Here is a 24,014-nt window from a genome sequence, read left to right as displayed (position 1 = left end):
AGTATGCCATTTTAAAAATGTTAATCTACTACACATACTGTGTATATATTCTATTAACTTGGACTATTGTTGTTAAATTACACACAAGGCATTGTTAAATTGCTCTTTCTGTGAATTACTTTGCAGTGCAAATAATAGTAATTTTAAGACAAGACTGTGCTATAAAGGAAGGAAGTACTGGCAATCTTCCTGGGAAGGGATGCCGGACCAATTCAGTAACAATCCCTACAGGGGATACCAAAAGGTCAGTAATGATAATGGATAAGCTATAAAGCTCTCAGATTTGCTAATTATGATTGGCAATGCTTAATAGCTACTTTTATATGACAGCTAATTTTGTGAACACATGCTACATAATATACTATCATACAAGATATTAGAAATGCCCTTGGATTTCAAAGCATGTAGCCTTTGGTTTCATCAATGGTTAAAACTACCTGTCTTGAATATTGTAATACATATACACAGGGAATGTATTAGAGCTAGTTCACATGGCAGTGTGAGCAGCCAGTTTACCAAGTTTCTTAAACTTTAATGTTGGTTGGATGGGGTTGTACACATGCTGCGGCTGTAATGCTTCACCTTGGGGAAAAAATGATGCCACATGTTGCATCTAATGGGCAGTTCTGACACCGAACATGACCCATTCAAGTGAATGGGCCCACACCACAACCACCATGCAAAAATGTGTAATGCATAATGTTGAGATGTGTGACATATCACTAGAGACACCTGTCAACCATCACCAAAAAGTGATTGACCAGCTATGATTTTTTCAGAGATGTGGTAAGGACTGCTGTAAGTGTGAATGAGCCTTTCTATATGTAGCGCCTTGCTCCCATTGAGGGGGCGCTACGTGTTAAATAATAATTGTCTGAGCGGTAGTTTTCCCCTTGACGGTGGGTGTCGCTGTCACCGCAGGTCAAGTTTGGAAAGGCAGCAGGCTGGATGCATTGGATACCTCTTTCCAGAAGTGGCTCAGGGGGCGTGGTCAACCCGCTGTGCATTCTGGAAGAGGGTACTTAAGGAACGGAAACCAGTTAGGCAGGGTCTTCCGATCCTGACCTGATGACCCTCCTGGCCTCAGGTATGTGTGAGCTGTTTGTGGTCTCGGGGCCGGCTGGCCCGAGGCTTCGTAACTGAGAGTAGGCTTGGAAGCTTCCGGAGCCTACGAGTCCAAGGATGTTCCTTCACTATCTCTCCTACGTCAAGGGAGCTGAACCACTGGGATTCAATTGAAGGACTTATCCTGCCAGTTTTACCTCACTGTGCTGCCGGGTTGGCTGAAAGATTCATGGCACCATGAGTCGTGTACTCTATAGAAATTTCTACAAAGTGCGTGAGTAGTCGCACGATCTTGTGGCAGAAGATTGTGGGACGGCCCGACAAACTTTTTGAGTCTGTGGCAGAGACTTTAGCAAGCTTCGCACCAGCTGCTAGGCCCGTCAGAATGAGCCTATCTGTTGGTTGCTGGAATCCAGCATGGAACCAAGTTAATCCTCTGGATTTAAGTTTGTACCCGTGATCCGCAAAGCAAAGGTACCTTAGTCTCCCCGTCCCTCTACCCCTCTGTTGGAGAACGTTGTTCAATAAAAACCTTGAAAGAGACTTCGTGTTGGTGCAGACATTTCTAATTGACAACTCTTCAAGAAGAACCCCTGAGACAAACGTATGGAACAGTAAGATAACGGCAGGCCTAAATCTAAACCAGCAGCTCCTTCGGGGGTAGTGATACATATACATCTATTCAAAGTACGGCCAGCAAACTAACCTGCAGGTCATGTAGATCATTGGAGAATAACTACTGTAAGCCATTGAAAGTTCATGGATTTTCTGTAAGATCTATGGGGATTCCGTCACTGACTGCTCTTTCAGTCTTAAGAAATGTGCAGTACAGTGCTGTTTACAAAGAGCACTAAATGAAAATGAAATGCAAGTCATTCAAGGAACACCCTGAAGCTGATTTGAATCACTTACAATTATATGTGCTGACTTAGTTCAAAACATGATTTTTAATTACATTGCAATCCTAATCTAAATAAAGAGACCCATTTTCCCAGATAAGCCCAGTGGCAAACATTAAATGTCTCATGACTTCAGCTTGACCATACTTGGACTTTGATTAACTGACTAGCTAGATGAAAAAAAAAAAATGGCATGAAATGTAAGATTCAGAAGAGATTAAGAGCCTACCAAGTTATGGCCTCAAGATACAGATTTGTCCACTAAATGTCTGCCTAATTACTAAAATGCAGATGTATTGTATATACTAGGGTAGTGCTGAAATCTTAAATATACATTTGTTCTCAATTATCTCCAACTCAAATTGCAGCATTTAAATGGATTAAAGAGATAGCGCTATTGTTAATGGGCCAACACAAAATCTGTTAGAAAAATTGCAGCATGTTATACGTAGACAGGTTTTAAGAATGTGTTTCGTTATGTTAGTATTGCAAAGTTTTGGAATCTGGTTGTGTACCACGAACTAGACATGTGCATTTGTTTACGTCCGAATGCATTTTGGTCCTGAATTTCTGGTATTTTCGTTATCGTCTTAACAAACGAAAACGAACACGCAGAATCCGCAATCCGAAAGATCCAACATAAAAATGCTTTATTTTCATTTTCGTTGCTACAACAGTTCGATTATAGATTGGAGATTCGACATGACGCTGACAATAGCAATCTGTGTCTATCGAACCTGTGGTCGAATGTGCCTAACCTTAACTCTATTAGTTCAAGATTATTCTACATAAAGAGAAAAGATTTGACAGTGTTGGGGTAGACCATTCGACATGAACGACGAAGATTTGATGAAGCAGCGAAAAACATACAAACGTTGAATCTGTCATTGAAGGCTTATGGTGTCTGTCGAAAGTTCTAAGGCCCCGTACACACGTCCGAGGAACTCGACGGGCAAAACTCATCGTTTTGCTCGTCGAGTTCTGTGTGAAGCCGCCAAGGATCTCGGCGAGCCAACTTTCCTCATTGAACAACGAGGAAATAGAGAACATGTTCTCTATTTGGCTCAACAAAGAGAACTCGTCGGCTTTCTCGGCCGAAAGTGTACACACACCGGGTTTCTCGTCAGAATTCAGCTCCGATCGAGTTTCTGGCTGAATTCTGCCGAGAAACTCGGTCGTGTGTACGGGGCCTCAGAAGATTCAACAATCAGCTAAACTGTACGACGCCGCAATCGTACATTTCCGGTCAAATGCTCCGCCTATAGGCTATAGAAGAATTTGAATGTTGGTTGACTAGTATTAATAATTTATACGTTTTTGCTATTCTTCTATATGTAATAATGTATAAATATAATTATTACTAGTGTCATACAACATTAGAATTCTACTATAGCTTGTAGGCGGAACATTCGACCGGAAATGTATGATTGCGGCGTCGTACAGTTTAGCTGCTCCGTTGAATCATCTTAGAACATTCGACAGACACCATAAGCCTTCAATTGACAGATTCGACCTAAATGAATTCGGATTTTCGGACAAATGCATTTTATTACGAAACAAAATAAATAAAAACTAATTTCGGGAGTAACTAAATATATTTATTTTTCGGACGAAAACAAACTTCCGAAACAAAATATTTCAGTGTGCACATGTCTACCAAGAACTCTACCAGCCTTATGCAATGAACAGTACAAGGAGTAAAGCACAAAGTGCATTAATCTACAACAATATTCAGAGTGTACTTCAGGCTAGCAAAGATTTTTGATTTAATATCTATAGGCAACACATTTAGCATGCTATTACTTGGACTTTTTTTTACTAAAGGAATCTTTATACGTTTTTTAAAGTAAATTAGTTATTACGTGGCTACACCTAACATGAAGTAGTAAAAACTTTGCTTGAAACACGTGGTTTAAATTATGGTAACAACATGTTGGTACCCACTGCAAACTATAGACCTTCTCTGAAGGCATCATGGGCAATTTGAATTATGTGCACATAGCATTACAAATTCTAAACCTCAATATAATGTAGTATTACCTCATTCAAGTGATGACTGATTGCTCTGTAAAAAGTGATTTCATATGTTAATGAGCCTTAACACATAGGTTAATTAGAGAACCAGACAGGTACTATGGATGGAAATATAGCATCATAGACAAAAGTATTATACAAGGCTGCATGAACAGACATTGCACCAACACAGGCAGGGTGATCCTACTCTATGGTGATAGATAGAAGCAATGACAGACTGAAGCATTGTTGCTCCTATCTTACATAAAAACCTGTTTACATGCTGGCATTTTTTTTTTATAAAGGGTTAGACTGGTACAAAAGCTAGCCACTAGTTGTTTTTGAAAACACCAATTGCAGTTTTTTTTTGTAGGGTTTGTTTTAACAAGTATGCATTTTTGTGTATGTGTAGAAATATTTTAACGATCAGCTTAAAAGATCATCATCTGTATACTAGCTGTACGCTAAATTCTGACACTACTTGTAATGGCATGATTTAGCCCTGGAAAAACCAAGTGTACAGTTTCATATATAAAGCTAAAAGCTAAAATAAAACATGCATTTTATGGCGTATACCTTGTCAGCAAGATTTTATAGCTAACATATTTATCAAGTATGGGAAGCTTGTTATTTATATTTAAGTCATTTAGTATGGATACCTGGTCTGTGGCAGGAAGGAAGCTAAATGTTTAACAGCATATCTCATGAGTGATCTACAGAAAATGATGTGCAGGTGTTGAGCAAACCCTGAACACCTGGTGACCGGCAGAGATGTTTATTGACTTGCAGTACCTGTTCAGTAATTGCAAACAACAGAAGAGGGCTGAAATGCAAATGGGCAGAAACATTACAGGGCTTATTTGGGAAACGGTGCAAGGAGTAAGCACAAACACATGTGCTGTAACCCTTTATTAACCAATCAGAATTCACTTTACTTCAGCCAGATTAGTAATAGTACTTAGCTTTTTTTATTCTTATATAGAATAAGCCCATATCTATGTAATGCTACAATGCCAAATTACTAAAATTAAACACTGTTCTTTCATGTGATGTGCAATGGGGTTACAAAAGCAAATAAGCTGTTCCTTCTTGCAAAGTAACTGGCACCAGAGCTTAAAAACTTCACCTCTGAAAAGTTTACCCCCTTTCCTGACCAGGCCATTTTTGGCAATACGGCACTGCGTTACTTTAACTGACAGTTTCGAGATCGTGCAACACTGTACCCAAATAAAATGTATGTCCTTTTTTTCACAGAAACAGAGCTTTCTTTTGGTGGTATTTTGATCACCTCTGTTAGCTGGATTCACGTAGGGCGGCGTATTTTTGAGCCGGCGTAGCGTAGCGTAATTACGCTATGTCGCTGTAAGTCAGGGAGGCAAGTGCTGTATTCACAAAGCACTTGCCTCCTAAGTTACGGCGACGTAGCGTAAATGGGCCCGCGTAAGCGCTCCTAATTCAAATTGTGAAGAGGTGGGCGTGTTTTATGTAAATAAACCATGACCCGACGTGATTGACGTTTTTAACGAACGGCGCATGCGCCGTCCGTGGACATATCCCAGTGTGCATTGCTCCAAAGTACGCCGCAAGGACTTATTGGTTTTGACGTGAACGTAAATTACGTCCAGCCCCATTCACGGACGACTTACGCAAACAACGTAACATTTTCAAAATTAAACGCGGGAACGACGTCCATACTTAACATTGGCTAGGCCAGCTTTTTGTTCGACTAACTTTACGCCTGAAAACGCCTTACGTAAACGGCGTATATTTACTGCGACGGGCAAGCGTACGTTCGTGAATAGGCGTATCTTGCTGATTTACGCATTCTAGGCGTAAATTAGCATTCACGCCCCTAGCGGCCGGCGGAACTAGACAGCTAAGATACGACGGTGCAGGCAGTCGTATCTTAGCTACATTTAAGTGTATCTCAATTTGAGAATACACTTAAATGTACGATGGCTTAGATTAAGAGTTACGACGGCGTATCTACTGATACGCCGGCTTAACTCTTTCTGAATCTAGCTATGTGTTTTTTATTTTTTGCGCTATCAACAAAGAATGACAAAAAAACAAAATTTGTTACTTTCTGCTCTAAACACATCCAATATTTTTTTTATTAATTTAGGCTCCATTCACACCTAGGCGTTTTTACGCCTGTAGCGCGACGCGCACAAACGCCAGAGGGACGAAAAGTAATGAAAGGCAATGGGGATGGTTCACATCTGAACGCCTAAACGCCTGTAGCCTGTAGCCTGTAGCTCAAAAAAGTTCCGGACCCATTTTTGTCGCTCCTAGCGCGCGATATGCGCGTATTTGAGCGTTTTTTTTTTACATTGAAGTCAATGTAAAACGCCTGATACGCGCGTATTGCGCGTAAACACGCGCTTGTACAAGCGTTTTGACGCCTGTTTTGCTGAAATCCGGAAGAGGTATATTCACCCAGGAAGAGGAATAAAAAATTCCTAGGAGAGCAACAAGTGATGTCAGGGATGATCATTTTTCTTATTGGCTAATATGGAAAAAGACAAAGTACAAAAACGTCGAACGCCACTGTGCGAAAATGCACGCATACGCGCATATACGCGCGACAAAAACGTCGGTAAAAATCGCCTGTAAAAACGCCTGTACGCCCTACGCCTAGGTGTGAATGGAGCCTTAGACCAATATGTATTCTGCTACATTTTTTTGGTAAAAAAAAAATCCCAATAAGTGTATATTGATTGGTTTGTGCAAAAGTTTTAGGCCCGGATTTACAGACAACTTACGCTGATGTATCCGTTGATACGCGGCGTAAGTTCAAGGATGCGCCGTCCTTTCTATGCGCTGTATTCAGGAAACAAGATACACCTGAATTTTGCCAAGATACGACCGACGTAAGTCTCCTACGCCGTCGTATCTTTGGATGCATATTTACGCTGGCCGCTAGGGGCGCTTCCGTTGATTTACGTGTCGAATATGTAAATGAGCTAGATACGCCGATTCACGAACGTACTTGAACCCGTCGCAGTAAGCTACGCCGTTTACGTAAAGCGTACGTCTGGCGTAAAGTTACCCCTGCTATATGAGGCGCAAGTAATGCAAAGGTATGGACGTCGGAACAAGCGTCGAATTTTACGTCGTTTACGTAAGTCGTATGTAAATGGGGTTGGGCGTAGGTTACGTTCACGTCACAGGCATTGAGCCGGTGTATCTTTGGGAGTAAATTTGACGTGATTGTGAGCATGCGCGCGCATGCGCCGTTCGTTCGGCAATGCATTTACATGGGGTCACGCTTCATTATAATACAACACGCCCACTGCCTTGCTACTTTGAATTAGGCGGGCTTACGCCGGCCATTTTACATTACGCCAGCGCAAGAAAGGGAGCAAGTGCTTTGTGAATACAGTACGAGCCTCTCTATGTTACGTCGGCGTAGCGCATATCAGATGCCGCTCTAAAGATACGCCGATCTCACTGAATCTCGGCCATAGTGTCTACCAACTATGGGGTACTTTTATTTTTTGTATTATCTTTTTTACGAGTAATGGCGGCGATCAGCGATTTATAGCGAGACTGCAATATTGTGGCAGACAAACCGGAGACCTGATTGACACTTTCAACACTTTTTTGGGGACCAGTAACGTTATTACAGTGATCAGTGCTAAAAATATGCACCATCACCAATGACTCTGGCAGGGAAGGGGTTAACATCAAGGGCGATCAAAGGGTTTACTGTGTGCCTTGATAATGTTTCAGAGTAGTGGGGGAGGTGCTTTTACTTGTGGAAGACATAGATCAGTGTTTCTGCTTCACAGGAAGGCAGGATCCATGTCTTCTGTACTGACAGAACGGCAGTCTGCCTTGTTACAAACCGCAAGCCCACAGCTGACAATACGCTATTGCATGCTTCTAGTGCTCATCCACAATCATTGGTACATAGTATACCGTACTCGTAATATTTGCGCCTACATAGGAACTGAACCACAGAGGCAGATTTTCGGATCCACGCAAACTCCTTACGAGATCGCCTCCTCCTAAGAGGTTAGTCCTGCACCAACTTAAGAAAATCATTTAACCAAGCTCTAGCACGTACTAGAAACTCATTGCTTTATAACACTCCAAAACCACAACAAGCTGATACAGTCAAGTTCATCACCAAATACTCTGCCCTCCATCATCAACTTAGAAATATCTTGTCCAAACACTGGCATCTACTTACAGACCACCATGTGCTGAATAGACATGTAAGACCCACTACTGAACTTGTGTTCCAGAGAGCCTCCTCTCTAAGAGACCGCCTGACTAATAGCCATTATAAGATTCCAGAACAAACCTTGACTGGACCGTGTGGAACTTTTTAATGTGGCCAATGTCCACGTTGCCCCTGGATTCTTGAAGGTACAAAATACCAATTACCTAATGGAGAAACTTTTGTCCCACGCACCTCTTCAAATTGTGGTACAATGGGGTGATTTATTTAATGACCTGCAAATGCAATCCTTTTTACATGGGCAAGACTATTCATGAACATCTCCATCAAAGAATTGGAGATCCCAAGAGGGGGTGACTGGGACAGAATTATTTTACAAGAAACAATGTGGATTGAATGCCTCATGTCACCACCCCCTCCAGGTTTAAATGAAATGATTTCTTACAAACTTTTTCTGTGAGGTTTTCTCTCCCCCTTCCCCTTCCTCCCAATTCCCCTCCCCTCTCCTTTTTCCCCTCTCCCCTCCCTTTTTTCCTTTCTCCTGTTCTTCGGATTGGTGTTGCAAATGCCCCTCTGGTCCCTTTCATCTAGTCATCACCTGCCCCTACATTGTTCAATAGAGGCCACAACGTTAAATCACAATTCTTCTTCCCCCCTATTTTTTTTTTTACACAAATCCTATATGTTGTTTAAGTATTTATATTATGCCTTTCTCAAATATAACTGCCTTGAATTTCATGTATCATTAATCTGAATCCTGTTTCTACCTGAGAGTCCTATTGGTCATTCCTGCTCTATCATTCTTTATTCCCAACACTGGTGGACATGGGACTCCCCTGGTGGGGGCAGCCCTCTCTTAGGAAGAACGCCCCACACTTGTATCATCATTATTTTTGGCCCCTCTGCTCATTTGACATATATGATGCGCGCTTGCATGTCAGCGTGGGTTCATGCACGTGTAGTGCGGGGAGCCAGACCCTGTGACATCATCGCATGAATCCAGCGGTGATTGAAGTACGCCCCTGGCCTTGGACTTATTGGTAAGCAACTGTCTTTGCTGTATCCGTTACACACATTCTTTTTGATATATTTTTTGTGTAAATGTATTTTTTCTGCCATGTTTTTTTTATAGCTTTTCAGATATGTAATTTATCTTATAGATTTATCCCCCTGACGAAGCGGTTCTTTGATCGTGAAACTTTTGGAGGATTATATAATCTGTGAGCAATATCCATAATCAGCAATTTACCTGGAAGTCTACACATATATGTATACTGTATCAACTTTCCTTTCTTCTTTAATGTTTTGAGTTTTGTAATTATATGTGCTTTTTATATGTAATAAATAATAGTTTTATTCAAAGTCTATTTGCACTCATTGGTACCGAGCCCATTCTTTCCCTGTTGTTGTAGGAAGACAGCTTCAGCAACTGTGCCTACTTCTCCCCCCTTTTGAGTACAGTATAACAGTAGGACATACCTTCAAAGCAAACACAATAAAACACAGTAACAATAAAACATTACATTATAGCATAAATCACAGTAATAGTACAGTATAACAGTAAGATAACATACCTGCAAGCAAACACGATAAAACACAATAACATTAAAACCCCTCAGTAGCACCGCCGCTGCCTCCACCATCTCCCCCCCGCACGCAGGTGATGGACAGGAAGGCGGCCATACTTTATGAGATGAGGAGGGGTAGGGATGCTGCTCCTCGCTCCAGCCAAGGGAAAAGCCGGGCTTCTCCCGACCAAACAGACAGGCTTCTCCCGGCTGAACAGACAGGCTTCTCCCGGCCGAATAGACAGGCTTTTCCTCCCGGCCAAACAGATAGTCTTCTCTTTCTGGCCAAACAGGAAGTGGGTCCTGACCAATTGGGCTTCCTGAATGTCTGGGAGGTGAATCAGGAAGACAATAGCGAGATTTCATTTACTATTGTCACACAACTGGGTAGTCTCAGGGCTAAGTGCTCTGTGCCCCGGGCCCACCCTTTTTTGAAGCCAATTAGCGCCTCGGGCTCTTATTATGTGCCCAAAAAAAAAACAGTGAATAATGCGTCAAGCGCCCTGCATGCAGAAGAAAGAAAGTCACCGCTCCAGGTGGGTCTACTATATGGTCATACACTGGTACAGGATTCCAAGGGTGCTGGCGGTGCACTAGGCAAGCATAAAGGTTGAATGAAGGATGGATGGCCGCACTCCAAAAACCGTACAGGTTGTCTTTTATTAAATGAACAGCAAAAGCATTACCAGATCACAGCAACAGTAACAGGGGACAGCTGACGTTTCGCACAAAATCAGTGCTTATTCATGGCCTGCATGTAGGTTAGGGAGTGGTACATTGATTGGGGGGCCCCTGCGCCCTGCATGGATGGGCCACCACTGCTTGGAAATCACAACAGGGGTTTACATGAAATGTTCCTAAACAGAGGAATAATATGAAAAACTGCTTGGGTTCGCTATTACGATTCCTGCCACATGCAACCATGTGGATCCTTGAGCAGCATAGGCGATGTTGCCAAAGGGCAACTGTTCCATTGTTAAACAACTGTCTTAAATATTTTGAATAGAGTTTATGGGTTTAAACATTTAAAAACAGTGTGTGACAATGCAGTTTATTTAATAAAGAAGGTGAATGTCCATTGTTAAAAAAGTATTGCTTTTGCACATGATGGGGTGATTGAAGTGAAGTCATGAGCGATGTTTCATAGGCTAAGTGAACATTCTACTCCATTAGTAAATCAACCACAGTGTTTACTTAGGTGTTACAAATTAAATATCTAAACACACAGATGAGTATTGGTTATGCTTGATGTGCATAATAATAATTTATTAAAGAGTTATATTTTTTTTAAAGCACTAGCTTATGTTTCTTGTGTTTTTCTATTTTAAACCACTCTTTCAACCTTCAAAGGTCCTGTGATGTATAATTAGCACATGTAATAGTTGTGCAATAGCTCAGTTTGTATCTTGTTTACTATTTTGTCAGAGTGTCACCACTGGTTTTTAGATTTTTAATTTAAAGCACTATTAAATGCTAATGCATGCACTACTGCATCAATGTTGTTTTCTCTATCCCCCCACATCAATTTAATTTCATGCTCATTTGAATGATACATGTCCATGTCGTAGTCTAGGATCCTAAGTGTGTATAAACCCTATAACAAAATAATGCATTGTAGCTAATCAGTTATCAGATGCAGTGTCTGCCTTTTTGTTGCGGCTTTTTTCCTTGTTTTTCACCTGGTGTTCTGGCCTAACACACTTCCTGTCCTTGGCCCACTGGAATTTTGGTAGCATCAACAGGTATTTTCTGCACTTGTGTTATAGATATAACAAAATGCCTTTGATTTTGTATTTAACAGAAAAAAAGGGGAGCCAACATAAGTCCACTGTTAGGGTTAGGGATGAGCAAATCTATTTGGCTTTGGTCATCCAACAGTTTCACAATTCTTGCTGGAAGTTTATGACATTTGCAGTGAACCTTATTGAAATCTATGAAGGGGGGGGGGGGTTGTTATTCTGGTCCTTTTGAGGGTTAAAAAGCAAGTTATTTTCAAGCAAAGGCATGTAAAGTTGGCCATTGGGACATGTGCCAATGCCAAAATTAAAAACAAAAAACAGAAATAGTATATCTCCCCACATAGAATTGCCAACGCTCCCATATACACACTAACAGTATGGCTTCTGTGAACACACCATTTTATAGAAAGTGGGCAGAATTGCTGCCTCTTATGACTCACCATAAACAGGGTCAAATGAAAATTATAGGCTCTTCTTTATTTCCGGGTTCCAAACCTGTAAAGTTTTTATCCAAAAATGTTAAGTTTGCAAACTTTGCGAATTCCAGAGATTCACCAATAATCCATAGTAGTGGCAAAACTGAAACTCATCCCTAGTTATGGTTTACATACACTTTAGCTAAAAAGATATTTGTTATAGTTATGCCAAAGCAAAGTTCCAGATAATAAATAAAAGCTTTCAGTGAGCAGCTAATGCTATAGATCAGGGATGTCAAACTCTATTTCATTGCAGGCCGTATCAACATTATGGTTAACCTCAAAGGAATGGTTGCATTTGTGAAGCCTCGTACACATGACCGAGAAACTCGACGGGCGAAACACATCGTTTTGCTCGTCGAGTTCCTTGTTAGGCTGTCGAGGATCTCGGCGAGCCAAATTTCCCCATTCCCGTCGAGGAAAAAGAAGACATGCTCTCTTTTTGGCTCAATGAGATCCTCGACAGTTTACTCGTCGAAAAGTGTACACAAAAAAAATACCAGCAAGTTTCTTTTTGCTGAGAAACTTGGTCGTGTGTACGAGGCCTAAGACTATATAAATAAATCCAAGGCCTTTTTTTAGCTCATAGGTGCAGGAACTCAGCCATGCCCTCCTCCACTGAGATGCATTGGCCTGGTACACTGATTTGTCCACTGGGCACAGTGGGTGACAGATCTCTCTGAAGCGCAGCCCGTGGCGCAATCCTTGGAGGACGTAATGTGAGGTCCACTGGGGATGGCAGCACTCTCGCTTGGCAGTCATATTACTATAGACGGGGCAGAAGTGGTTAAGGATTACATTTGACTTTTTCGTTACATACAGAAGTATAATAATAATTTATTGCTTTGAAATGAGTCACTGTGGTGAAATAAATGAGTGCAACCGTTTAACATTTTACCTTCTCTATTGGCAAAGTTAATGCAGATGCTAGGAGTTCATCTAAGGTGTCTATTTCATCCACCGGGGCCATAGATTATTTTCTGTTCTGGGGGGGTTCAGCAGCAGGTAAAAGTATTTTTAAATAAAATACACCCAGTGTACAGGACAAGAGAAGTGGTACTGTGCAGAGCCCATACATACAGAATATGAACAAATATTAGACATGTGCACACTGAAATATTTTGTTTTGGAATTTTGTTTTCGTCCCAAAAAATTTTTTATTTAGTTACTCCTGAAATTCGTTTTTTATTCATTTTGTTTCGTTAAAAAATGCATTTGTCCGAAAATCCAAATGAATTAAGGTAGAATCTGTCATTGAAGGCTTATGGTGTCTATCGAATGTTCTAAGAAGATTCGACAGAGCAGCTAAACTATACAACGCCGCAATCGTACATTTCCGGTCAAATGTTACGCCTACAAGCTATAGTAGAATTCTAATGTTGTATGGCACTAGCAATAATTATATTTATAAATTATTATTAGTAGTCAACCAACATTAGAATTCTTCTATAGTCTATGGGCGGAGCATTTGACCATAAATGTCTGCTTGAGGCAATCGTATGTTTTTAGCTGCTTTGTTTGAATCTTCATGTCTCCATAATATCGAATCTTTTCTCTCAATGTAGAATAATCTTGGCCTAATAGAGTTAGGTTAGGTACGTTTGACCTTTTTTGCTATTGTCTCCTTAATGTCTAATCTTTTTTCTATGTCAAATCTTTTCTCTGTATGTGGAATCTTTTCTCTGTATGTGGAATCTTTAATAATAATCTTGGACTAATAGGGTTAAAATTAGGCACATTCGACCACAGATTCGATAGACACAGATCGCTATTGTCAGAGTCATGTCGAATCTTCTATCTATATCTGATGCCGCGTACACACGATCGGTTCGTCTGATGAAAATGGTCTGATGGACCGTTTTTATCAGACGAACCGATCGTGTGTGGGCCCCATCAGTTTTTTTTCCCATCAGTGAAAAAACTTAGAACCCGTTTTAAAATTATCTGATGGTTAAAAAAACTATAGAAAAAAACGATTGTCTGTGAGGAAATCCATCGGTTAAATATTAACGCATGCTCAGAATCAAGTCGACGCATGCTAGGAAGCATTGAACTTAATTTTTCCCAGCACATTGTTGTGTTTTACGTCACCGTGTTCTGACACGATCGTTTTTTTAACTGATGAAAGTCAGTTTCATCGATATCTGATTCTGATTCATGTTTTATGTCGGATCTATCGGATTTCGGATTCTGCGCTTTCGTTATCATTTGTTAAAACGATAACAAAAATACCTGAAATTCTGACAAAAATGCATTCGGACGAAAACGTATGCACATGTCTAACAGGTATTGAAAATTACACCCAGCATACAGGACAAGGTAAGTGGTACTGTGCAGAGTCCTTACATACAAATAAGAACAAATACCAAGAAATACACCTAGGGCCATATTCTCAAACAAGTCTACTGATACACCGGCGTAAATCGAATTTCCCGCCGGCGTATCATTATTTTGTATTCACAAAACAAGATACGCCGGATTTAGGCTAGGATCCGACTAGTGTAAGTCACTTACACTGTCGGATCCTAAATGTAATTCGCCGCCGGCCGCTAGGTGGCGTTTACGTTCAGGTCTCATTTGTTTATGCAAATGAGCCTGAAACGCCGATTCCCAAACAAAATCTCGTCGCGTAACCATCGCTAACGTCGTTTGCATAAGTGTAAGGTTACCCCTGCTATATGAGGGGTAACCTTACGCCAGTCCCACGTATGCCATGTTAAGTATGGCGTCGGGTCCGCGTCTTCTTTTCCCATCGGGTACGTCGTTTTACTAAGTCGTTCTTGAATACGACTTTACGTCAATGGCGCACACGTCGGCGTCATTGACGTTTTCCGTCGAGAACTGGGGCATGCACACTGGGCTATTTTAAGCCCGGCGCATGCGCAGTTCCAACGGCACGGGGGCGCGCTTAATTTAAATACAAGCCGCCCCCTTGGAATTACGCGGGGATACGCTGGGCCAATTACACTACGCCGCCCCAAACTACGGAGCAAGTGTTTGGGGAATACAGCACTTGCTCCTGTAAGTTGGGGCGGCGTAGTGTAAATAGCTTACGAGACGCCGCCACAGGATCTTAGAGAACCTGGCCCCTAGTATACAGGGCAAGAGAAGTGGTACTGTGCAAAGCCCATACATACAGAATATGAACAGATATTAAAAAATTACATCCAGCATACAGAACAAGAGAAGTGGTACTGTGCAGAGTCCAGCACACAAACTACTACTGTGCAGTGTTTACACATGCTTAATTTTCATTTAATCACAGAATGAAAAAAAACAACTGAAAAATTACTAGCCAGGCATATACTGACTTTTTTTAAAACAAGGCTCACATCTGAGTGGGGGCAGAAAGCCATGTAATCGCATGCCTTCCTGCACCCTCAGAGGAAAATGCACTGCTGCTTAGGAGATGCGTAGGGTAACATAAAAGTGGTTCTAAAGCCAAAATGTTATTTACCTTAGTGTATTCCCTGCATTAGGGCCCTTTCACACTGGTGCGTTTTTGCCGCGTTTTTGCGGTAAAAATAGCGCTATTAAAACGCTCCCCATGCCCCTCTCCATTGAAATGAATTAAAAACGTGGTAAAAACGTGGTAAAATCGCGGTAAAAACGCGGTAAAATCGCGGTGTTTTACCGCGATTTTAACGCTCCGTTTTTACAGCGTTTTTACCGCATTTTTACCGCGGTTTTACAGCGGTTTTTAATTAATTTCAATGGAGAGGGCATGGGGAACGTTTTATGGGCGTTTTAATAGCGGTATTTTTACCGCAAAAATGCACCAGTGTGAAAGGGCCCTTAGGGTAAAAAATGTTTTACAGATTTCTGTCCTCCCCCACCTCCCTAATGAGTCCTCAATCGATCCAGAGCTGTGTATGGCTGGATCTCTTGTCTACTTTCTTCCTCTTTACACAGGGATTTAGGCAGCTGTTGTCAAAGAAATGCTGTGAGGAGGAATGGGGGTGGGGGGCTAAGCCATGCTATGTGTGTCTATGCTACGTTCCATAGATACACACAGCTCTGGAGTGAGCATGCACACACTGTGTGTCCCCATAGCAAGCAGGTTGCTATAGAGGCACACAGAGAAGAGGAGGAGCCAAGATTGCCATCAGGGGACCACGCACAAATAGAAGAGGAGGTTTGGGGCCACTATGTGCAATATAATTGCACCCCCACTGCAACTGCGTTTTTGGAAAAAGCGCAGGGACTTTTTCCCTGTATTTTCAGCAGGAGCAGCAGCCCATTTGGATGGGCTGCTGTGCCTGAGCAAGCACAGCTACCGGAACCAGCAAAGATGTGAACTTGGGGTTAATCTGAACAGTAAATGTGTAATTAAGGATTATCAATACCTTTTCAACACAATAAAACTGGGCCAGGGCACTGAGGGTAGCAGACAGTCCAACCTGACGCTGGTAGTCATGTTGTGGTGCCGGGTAACCCTTCAGGCTGTCAGTACCAAGCAGTGGAAAATAGTAACCCAGTCATTAACTTTGCCAGTGTCTCACACACTTACCCATATGGCAGCACAGCAGTGGTAAATGGTCTGCCCTGGTGAGCACACTCAGTCTCTGAGTCTGCAAGTCAAAAAGGAAAGAGGGAGGCTCAGCAGTTTGTGAAACAGTCATGGCTAAACAGCACTGTTACCAGCTGGCCCTAAAGGTTTGTTTTTTATTTTCTAAATAGGTTCCTTTAAGCTAGTACATTGTTGGCTCACTTACCTTTTCCTTCCATTTTCCTTCTAAATGTTTTTTTTCCTTTGCCTGAATTTCTCACTTCCTGTTTCTCCTCAGTAAACCATCATCCGAGCGGTGTTTAGTCAGCCAGAACAGCTTACTGAACAGCTTACTGAGGAGGAACAGGAAGTGAGAAATTCAGACAAAGAAAACAAAGAAAAAAAAACATTTGGAAGGGAAATTGAAGGAAAAGGTAAGTGAACCAATAATGCACTAGCTTAAAGGAACCTATTTAGAAAATAAAAAAACAAACCTTTACAACCCCTTTAACTGTTCGACGGCCGGCCGTCCACTGTAACAAAAGCCCCGCCTCCTCCTCGTCCATGATAGACGGAACACTGAACACTGATACAAAGCTGGGAAACTGAATCGGTGTTCCATCTATCATGGACGAGGAGGAGGCGGGGCTTTGTTACATTGGACAGCCACCGAACAGTTAAGGCTGCATGACACAGCAGGAGACCGTAATCAAAGGTACATGAGGCTGCAAATGGGCACAGTGAGGCTGCAGATGGGCACAGTGAGGCTGCAAATGAGCACAGAAAGGCTGTAGATGGGCACAGAGAGGCTGCAGATGGGCACAGTGAGGCTGCAGATGGGCACAGTGAGGCTGAAGATGGGCACAGTGAAGCTGCAGATGGGCACAGTTAGGCTGCAGATGGGCATTGTTTACCAGTAGCTGCTGCATTTCCCACCCTAGGCTTATACTCGAGTCAATACGTTTTCCCAGTTTTTTGTGGAAAAATTAGGTGCCTCGGCTTATATTCGTGTCGGCTTATACTCGAGTATATACGGTAATTAGAAAAGGAAATCATCCAACATTTTCATGAACGTTCTCCTTATACCATTCAAGTCCGCAGAGAAGCGTTAAACAAACATGGAGGAAAGAAATATGAGATCTGCCATTTCTAGTTTTAAATGCTCATGTTCCAAGGATGTAATCTTTAGCTTGATTTCAGTAAATAGTGTAAGTTATCAACCTAATGCACAGCCAAACCCTTATGCCCCGTACACACCATCACTTTATGTGATGAAAAAAAATGACGTTTTTAAAAACGTCACTTTAATTGACCGTGTGTGGGGGAAAACGTTGTTTTATGTCTTCTAAAAAACGACCAAAAAAAATTGAAGCATGCTTCAATTTTATGTGTCGTTTTTCAAAACGTCAACTTTTACTTCACAGAAATTGACCGTGTGTAGCAAAAACGTTGTTTAAAACGACGTTTTTTCATCCGCGCATGCCCAGAAGCTACTTATGAAGCAAGCTTCAATGGAAAAACGTGGTGGAACGTAACCTCGCTTTGCTAGAACATTGTGAGAAAAACGATGGTGTGTAGGCAACTTCGTCTTTGAAAATTGAAGTTTCAAAAACGTAATTTTTTACTTCACAGAAAATGTCGTTTTTTTTCATCACATAAAGTGATGGTGTGTACGGGGCATAAGGCCTAAACTATATAGAAAAATGTAGCATAGCTGAAAATGTGTACACAGTGATCAGGGATTCAGAATGACATCATGATGACTAAGGATGAGCTCCAGCGTGTTCGCATAGTACACGTGCAGAGCCCGCCAGGAAGTCTGCACGGCGCTGCGCTAATCACAGCCAGGGAGACATTGTCCCGATGCTCAGTTGCAGAGATCGGGAAATTTCTCCTTGGCTCTGATTAGCGCAGCGCTGTGCAGACTTCCTGGCAGGCTCTGCACGTGTACTATGCGAATACGCTGGAGCTCATCCTTAATGATGACATGGAGCACTCATAAGACTTTGTCTCAAGTTATCAAGTCATTACTAGTATCATGATTTGAATCTAGTAAAGTCTAAATAAGGGTACCTACACAATGGTAATTTTGCATACCTATAGGATCATGTGCTGCCTCACCAATATAAGGTATATTTACCTATTAGTTGATTGATTCTACAAGATGTGGCAATTAATGATAGGCAAGGGACTGGTACTAAATGATGTTTAGGAGAATGATATAGTAGTCCAATGTTAAGAGATCCAAAAGACTCTTTTTACAGTTCACTATATGCTGATAATTCACTAAAGGAGTATAATCTGCACAAAAGATTAAAGATTCTTTGTTTTTTTCCTATTCTATGTTCTACTTGCAGAGCATATCAGTCGATTTGCCCTGTTCATACCCATTCTAATTAGGGATGAGCTTTATGTTTGAGTCGAACATGAGTTTGACTCAAACATTGACTGTTCACCTGTTCGCCGAATAGCGAACTATTTGGGGTGTTCGCGGCAAATTCAAAAGCTGCGGAAGACCCTTTAAAAGTCTATGGGAGAAAATTAAAAGTGCTAATTTTAAAGGCTGCCAACTCTCAGGTACAATGGCCCACATCTGATGGGAATGTCCTAGAATACGCTCCTTTTGGGAAAAAAATCTTTAACCTAATTGACAGGCTGGCTGGTTGCCATTTCTCCAGAACCCCAATGGTTGCCCCCCTTAATGCCCAGATACCAAAGATCTTCACGTCCACTCGCAGCGTAATTCACATTATTCTACTAGGAGCTAAACTTACTGGGGCAGATCCATGTACATCGGCGCATATGTAGGACAGCGTAGCGCATCTAATTTCTGCTACGCCGGCTCAACTTAGAGTATTTGCGCCCGATGTTGCGCCGGCGCAGCGTAAATTCCTAGGCGTAAGCCGGCGTAATTCAAAGAAGGAAGGAAGTGGGCGTGTTCCATTGAAATGAGCCGTGACCCCATGCAAATGAAGGGCCGAACAAACGGCGCATGCACCGTAACGCTGACTATGTTCAGCGCCTCTCTGCGCATGCTCAGAACTAGGCCTGGCGTAATCAGTGAGATACGCCCAGAGCATAAATACACCCAGACATGCGCCCGTCCAGTGCAAAAGTACATCCACTTGTTTCCCCCCCTGAAGCAAGGTACTTTTGCTGTTTTCTTTGCAGCTGTTTTTGAGCCATGTCTGCTCCAGCAGCTCAGAAGAGGAGGAAGTTAAATTATTCCCCACAGGAGAAGGCAGTGATTATCAGGGCCATGGCCCAGTATGATATTTATCTCCATGGGGCAGAGAGTGCCAAGCCAGGAGGAAGGAGATCCTGGCGCAGATTGCCACAGATGTGAATGCTTTGGGAAGTAAGGTCAGGAAATGACATTCTAAAAAAAATCAATGACCTGCGTCGCCTGGTGAAAGGTAAGCTGGCCAGGATGAGCGCTCATGCTAGGGGCACTAGAGGGGGACCAGCAACTACCCTGACCTTGACTGCTGAGGAGCAGGTGGTTGCCCAGTGCCTCCACAGGCATCAAGTGGAGGGAGTTGAGGGCTTTGACTCCGTTGAGGATGCCTTGAGGACAAATAAGTGTGTTTTATCTCCTATCTGGTGTGTAGCATGTGTGGGGGTGGAAGGGAACATGTGACAAGTGTGTGGATCCTCCAACCTGTGAATTTTTTGTGTCATCCACAGATGTGCAGGAGGGTGCGGGGCCATCTGGCCAGTCCACACCATCCCCTGGACATCAGTCTGACTCATCTGTGGAAGGGAGTGGCCACACCTCTCCTCAGGAGGTGGTTGAGGAGGAGGAGGTGACCAGTGGGAATGAGGTCAGGCTCCATTTGGAGTAGTCTTCCCCTGTGGCTGGCACCAGTCAGCCCTCCATCAGGGGTAGCCCGTCCCGCTCCTCCCCCAACAGGGCTTTCCCCCCAAGGGTCTGGTCTCCCCTTCTCCCCAGCCCCAAGCCACTTCTGGACCCAGGAAGGTGTCTAGGAAGACAAGGGGGGTGTACTTCCTGAACACCTGAAGAGGGACCAGGCCCGCCAGACCCGCTATCTGGGTGTGGTTGCCCTGAAGATGGACCACATGGCACACAGCATGGCCACCCTGAAGGAAGCTGTGCAGGATGTGGGCTCCAATTCGGCAGCTGTGGTCACCTGCCTGGCTGAACTGCAGGCCACCACAGCAGGCCTGGGTGATGAGGTCCATGCCCTGGCAGAGGCTGTCAGGGACAACACAGCAGCCAACCAGGCGGAGGGGAGGCAGTCCAGGCTGCTGCAGGCGGACACCAATGCGGTCCTCACCCGCATCGCCCTGGCGTTGGAGGGCAGGCCGCTAGGCGTGGAGAGACCAGGGGATGCTCCTCCTCCTGATTCCCCCCCCCCATGAGTCTCCCATGAGGAGCCGGGCCGGGGCCAGCGCCGTTGATTTTTTTTGGTGTTTTTTGGATATACTCAGGTTATGAGTTTTTTATGTTTATTTTTTTTAACTACTCAGTTTATGATTTTTTTTTGTTTTTTTAGCCTAAGCACATGGTAAGTAGTGCAGGCTACAGTGTGACTGATATTTGAATGTGGGGGTGACATTCCTGCCGGAAAAGGGGTGTCACCCTCGGTCATCAGGGCGAAGTGATCCCCAGGACCATGGAGAAGTGATCCCCAGGTCTGTGTGTGTTTAACGTGCAAGGATGCCTACTGTGAGGCATTTCCTGATGGCTGTTCCCTCAGCAGACGGGGTAGCCTCGGGCAGGGGGGAAATGTCTGGTTCGGGGGTCAGGTCATCACGTAGGTCAATCACCAGGCCCTTTCTCACAGCGAAGTTGTGCAGCATGCAACATGCACTGATGATCTGGCACACAAAGTTTGGGGAATACAACAGGGTCCCCCCGGACTTATCCAGGCATCGGAAACGGGACTTCAGGAGGCTGCACGGGTATGTGTGTGTGCATCATTGTATCTTCTCTCTCCTGGGGTTTCAGGTTTCCGGAATGGAGTCATGAGATGGGGTCCAAGTGCATATGCCGCGTCACCTGGAAGGGAAAAGACATGAGGATGTTAGTCGTGCATGTGCCCCTCGTCATGTCTGCATCATGGGGTCGGACAGTCATGCCTGACAACCATGTCACTCACCAACCAGCCAGCTGTCCCCATACACGTTCTGTTCAAATTCTGTTGGGATGGTGCTTTGACGGAATATGTAGCTGTCGTGGCTGGACCCTGGGTGTTTGGCACGGACGTGCCATATGAGGCATTGGGCATCGACTATCACCTGTACATTGATGGAATGCCAATGCTTCCGATTGCGGTATATGTGCTCTGTGTCACGGGGGGGGCCGTAGTGCCACATGTGTGCAATCAATGGCCCCCACGGTGCGTGGGAATCCTGCAATTCTGTAGAAATCACACATTGCCTTCACCCGCAGATGCTCCTGGGTGGGTCTGACAATGTGGTGGGCCATGCGTCTGAGGATTGCGGGGACAACCTGGTGCACACATCTGCTAATAGAGGATTGTGCCATCCCAGCCACTACTCCACTTGTACGCTGGAACGAGCCACTGGCAATGAAATTGGGTGTTGCCAGTACCTTGACCAGTGGCTCCACTGCATGTGAGCGGTGTGTCTGGCTGGTGATGTCATCTTTCAGGGTTGTGGTTAATTCCAGGATGGCAGCAGGGCTGAATCCGAAGATGCGATACACCTCCAAAGCCCCCATGCCAAAGACGTTTAGGCGCGGTCGGTATATCCGCTCCCATGCCCTCCTCCTACGTGCCTGTGAAGCCAGTAGTATAGCTATGACCATGGATGCCCCTGGCATGTTGGCATACAGATTGTTGTCCTGCAAGTGTGGATGCTCAGCTCGTCCCTAACGGTGCTGCTGAAGCTGCTCTCCACCTGACCTGCACACGTCTGGTGCAAAGTTACCCCTGCTTTTATGAGGGGTAACTTTAGGCCGGACGTATAACTTAGGCACGGCGCGCGTAGCCCGCGTCGGGCGTACGTACGTGGATCGCCGTATCTCCCTCATTTGCATATTTGAATAGCAAATCAATGGTGCGTCCAGCGTATATATGCGCCCACGATGCGCTGGCGCAGAAAAGTTACGTCGGTCGGAAAAAGACGATTTTCAGGCGTATCTCGTTTTGTGGATACGGTGCATAGTTACACTGGTGTATATATACACTTACGCCGCGCATCTCGAGATACGCCGGCGTAAGTGCTTTGTGGATCTGGCCCACTGTTGCTAAAGCCTGGAAACAACCGAAAAACTCAGCAAGGGCTGCAAAAAGGAAAATCTCCTGGATAATGTCTCAGGAAAAGTTATCAAGCATATTACTGGACAAAGTCCATAAATTTAAGGCTACCTGGTAACTCTGGGCCCTCTATGTAGGCATCCCCCTTATTATTAGCATCTCGCCAGAATGAAATAAATTCAGTGCTTGGTGATAGGCATACTTTCTTCTCTCTTCACTTCTTCATCTTTCTTTTCCACTTTTCTCTTCCCTCTCATCTCCTTCACTTCATGCTTCCTTAATACTTGAAGTATTATGGATTATTGAGAAATTCAGAGTTATTAATGTAATAATAATAATGTTAATGTTGTGTAAAAAACGTTTTGAAATAAAAATAACCTAAAATTAAAAATAATAATAATAATTTATATACATTGTGATATATATGTGAAAAGCTAATAGGCATATGGAAGCTTCCCATATCATATGCTGCTATATGAAAAAGTTAGTATGGTAGTGCACAATTTTTTTAAATTAATATCTGTATTTAAAGTACCAATATAATGACTCTACAATAACTATTACTTTTGAACATGCACACAAAAAGCCATGCCTGCGCAGTAAATACCCAATATGTATGGTCTACCCATTAAAAAAATGAATGTTTTAACAATAGCTCTATTTCATTGATGTGGTTACATTTCTTTATCTTATACACTTCTAAAAATGTTAACAGGTCCTAGATAGAGCCAAAACACATAGGAAAAACACATTTTTATTTAAGGCTGCCCCTACCTATGTGGCGTACATTTGTTGTATCCTGTGAATGCATTTTCACTTGCGTACATTACAGACAATACTATATCCCATGAGGATATGAAATGCTTATTTGCATATCATCAATGCACAATCATTCACACATATCAATTAGCAAATGAATCAGTGTATGACTCCTAATATACAGCATCTACATTATTCTCATATACCATGGCTAATGTCTGGCAGTTTCAAAATACTCAGGTGACTGTCATGACCCCCTGGAATGTCTGGAGTTGTATGCTCGATGAAATCACGGGCTAGTTGTTGATGTTGTCAATTAGTGTTGCTCACGAATATTCGCATTGCGAATATTCGGCTCGAATATGGCATATTCGAGAAATCGCGCTATATTTCGAATTTCGCGGTGAATATTCGCAATTCCGAATATTCGCATTTTTTCAATTTGATTTTTAAAACAGATCACATCCTATCGACGTCTAAAAGCATTGCTGGTATGATTAGAGACCCTGGGCCGAGTAGCTAAGCTGAGGCGATCCTTTTATGTTGCCGAATATATAAAAAAAAACATTGCG

The sequence above is a fragment of the Rana temporaria genome, chromosome 5, assembly GCF_905171775.1.
Source record: "Rana temporaria chromosome 5, aRanTem1.1, whole genome shotgun sequence".
Classification (NCBI taxonomy): Eukaryota; Metazoa; Chordata; class Amphibia; order Anura; family Ranidae; genus Rana; species Rana temporaria.
Note: the sequence above shows the minus strand (reverse complement) of the source record.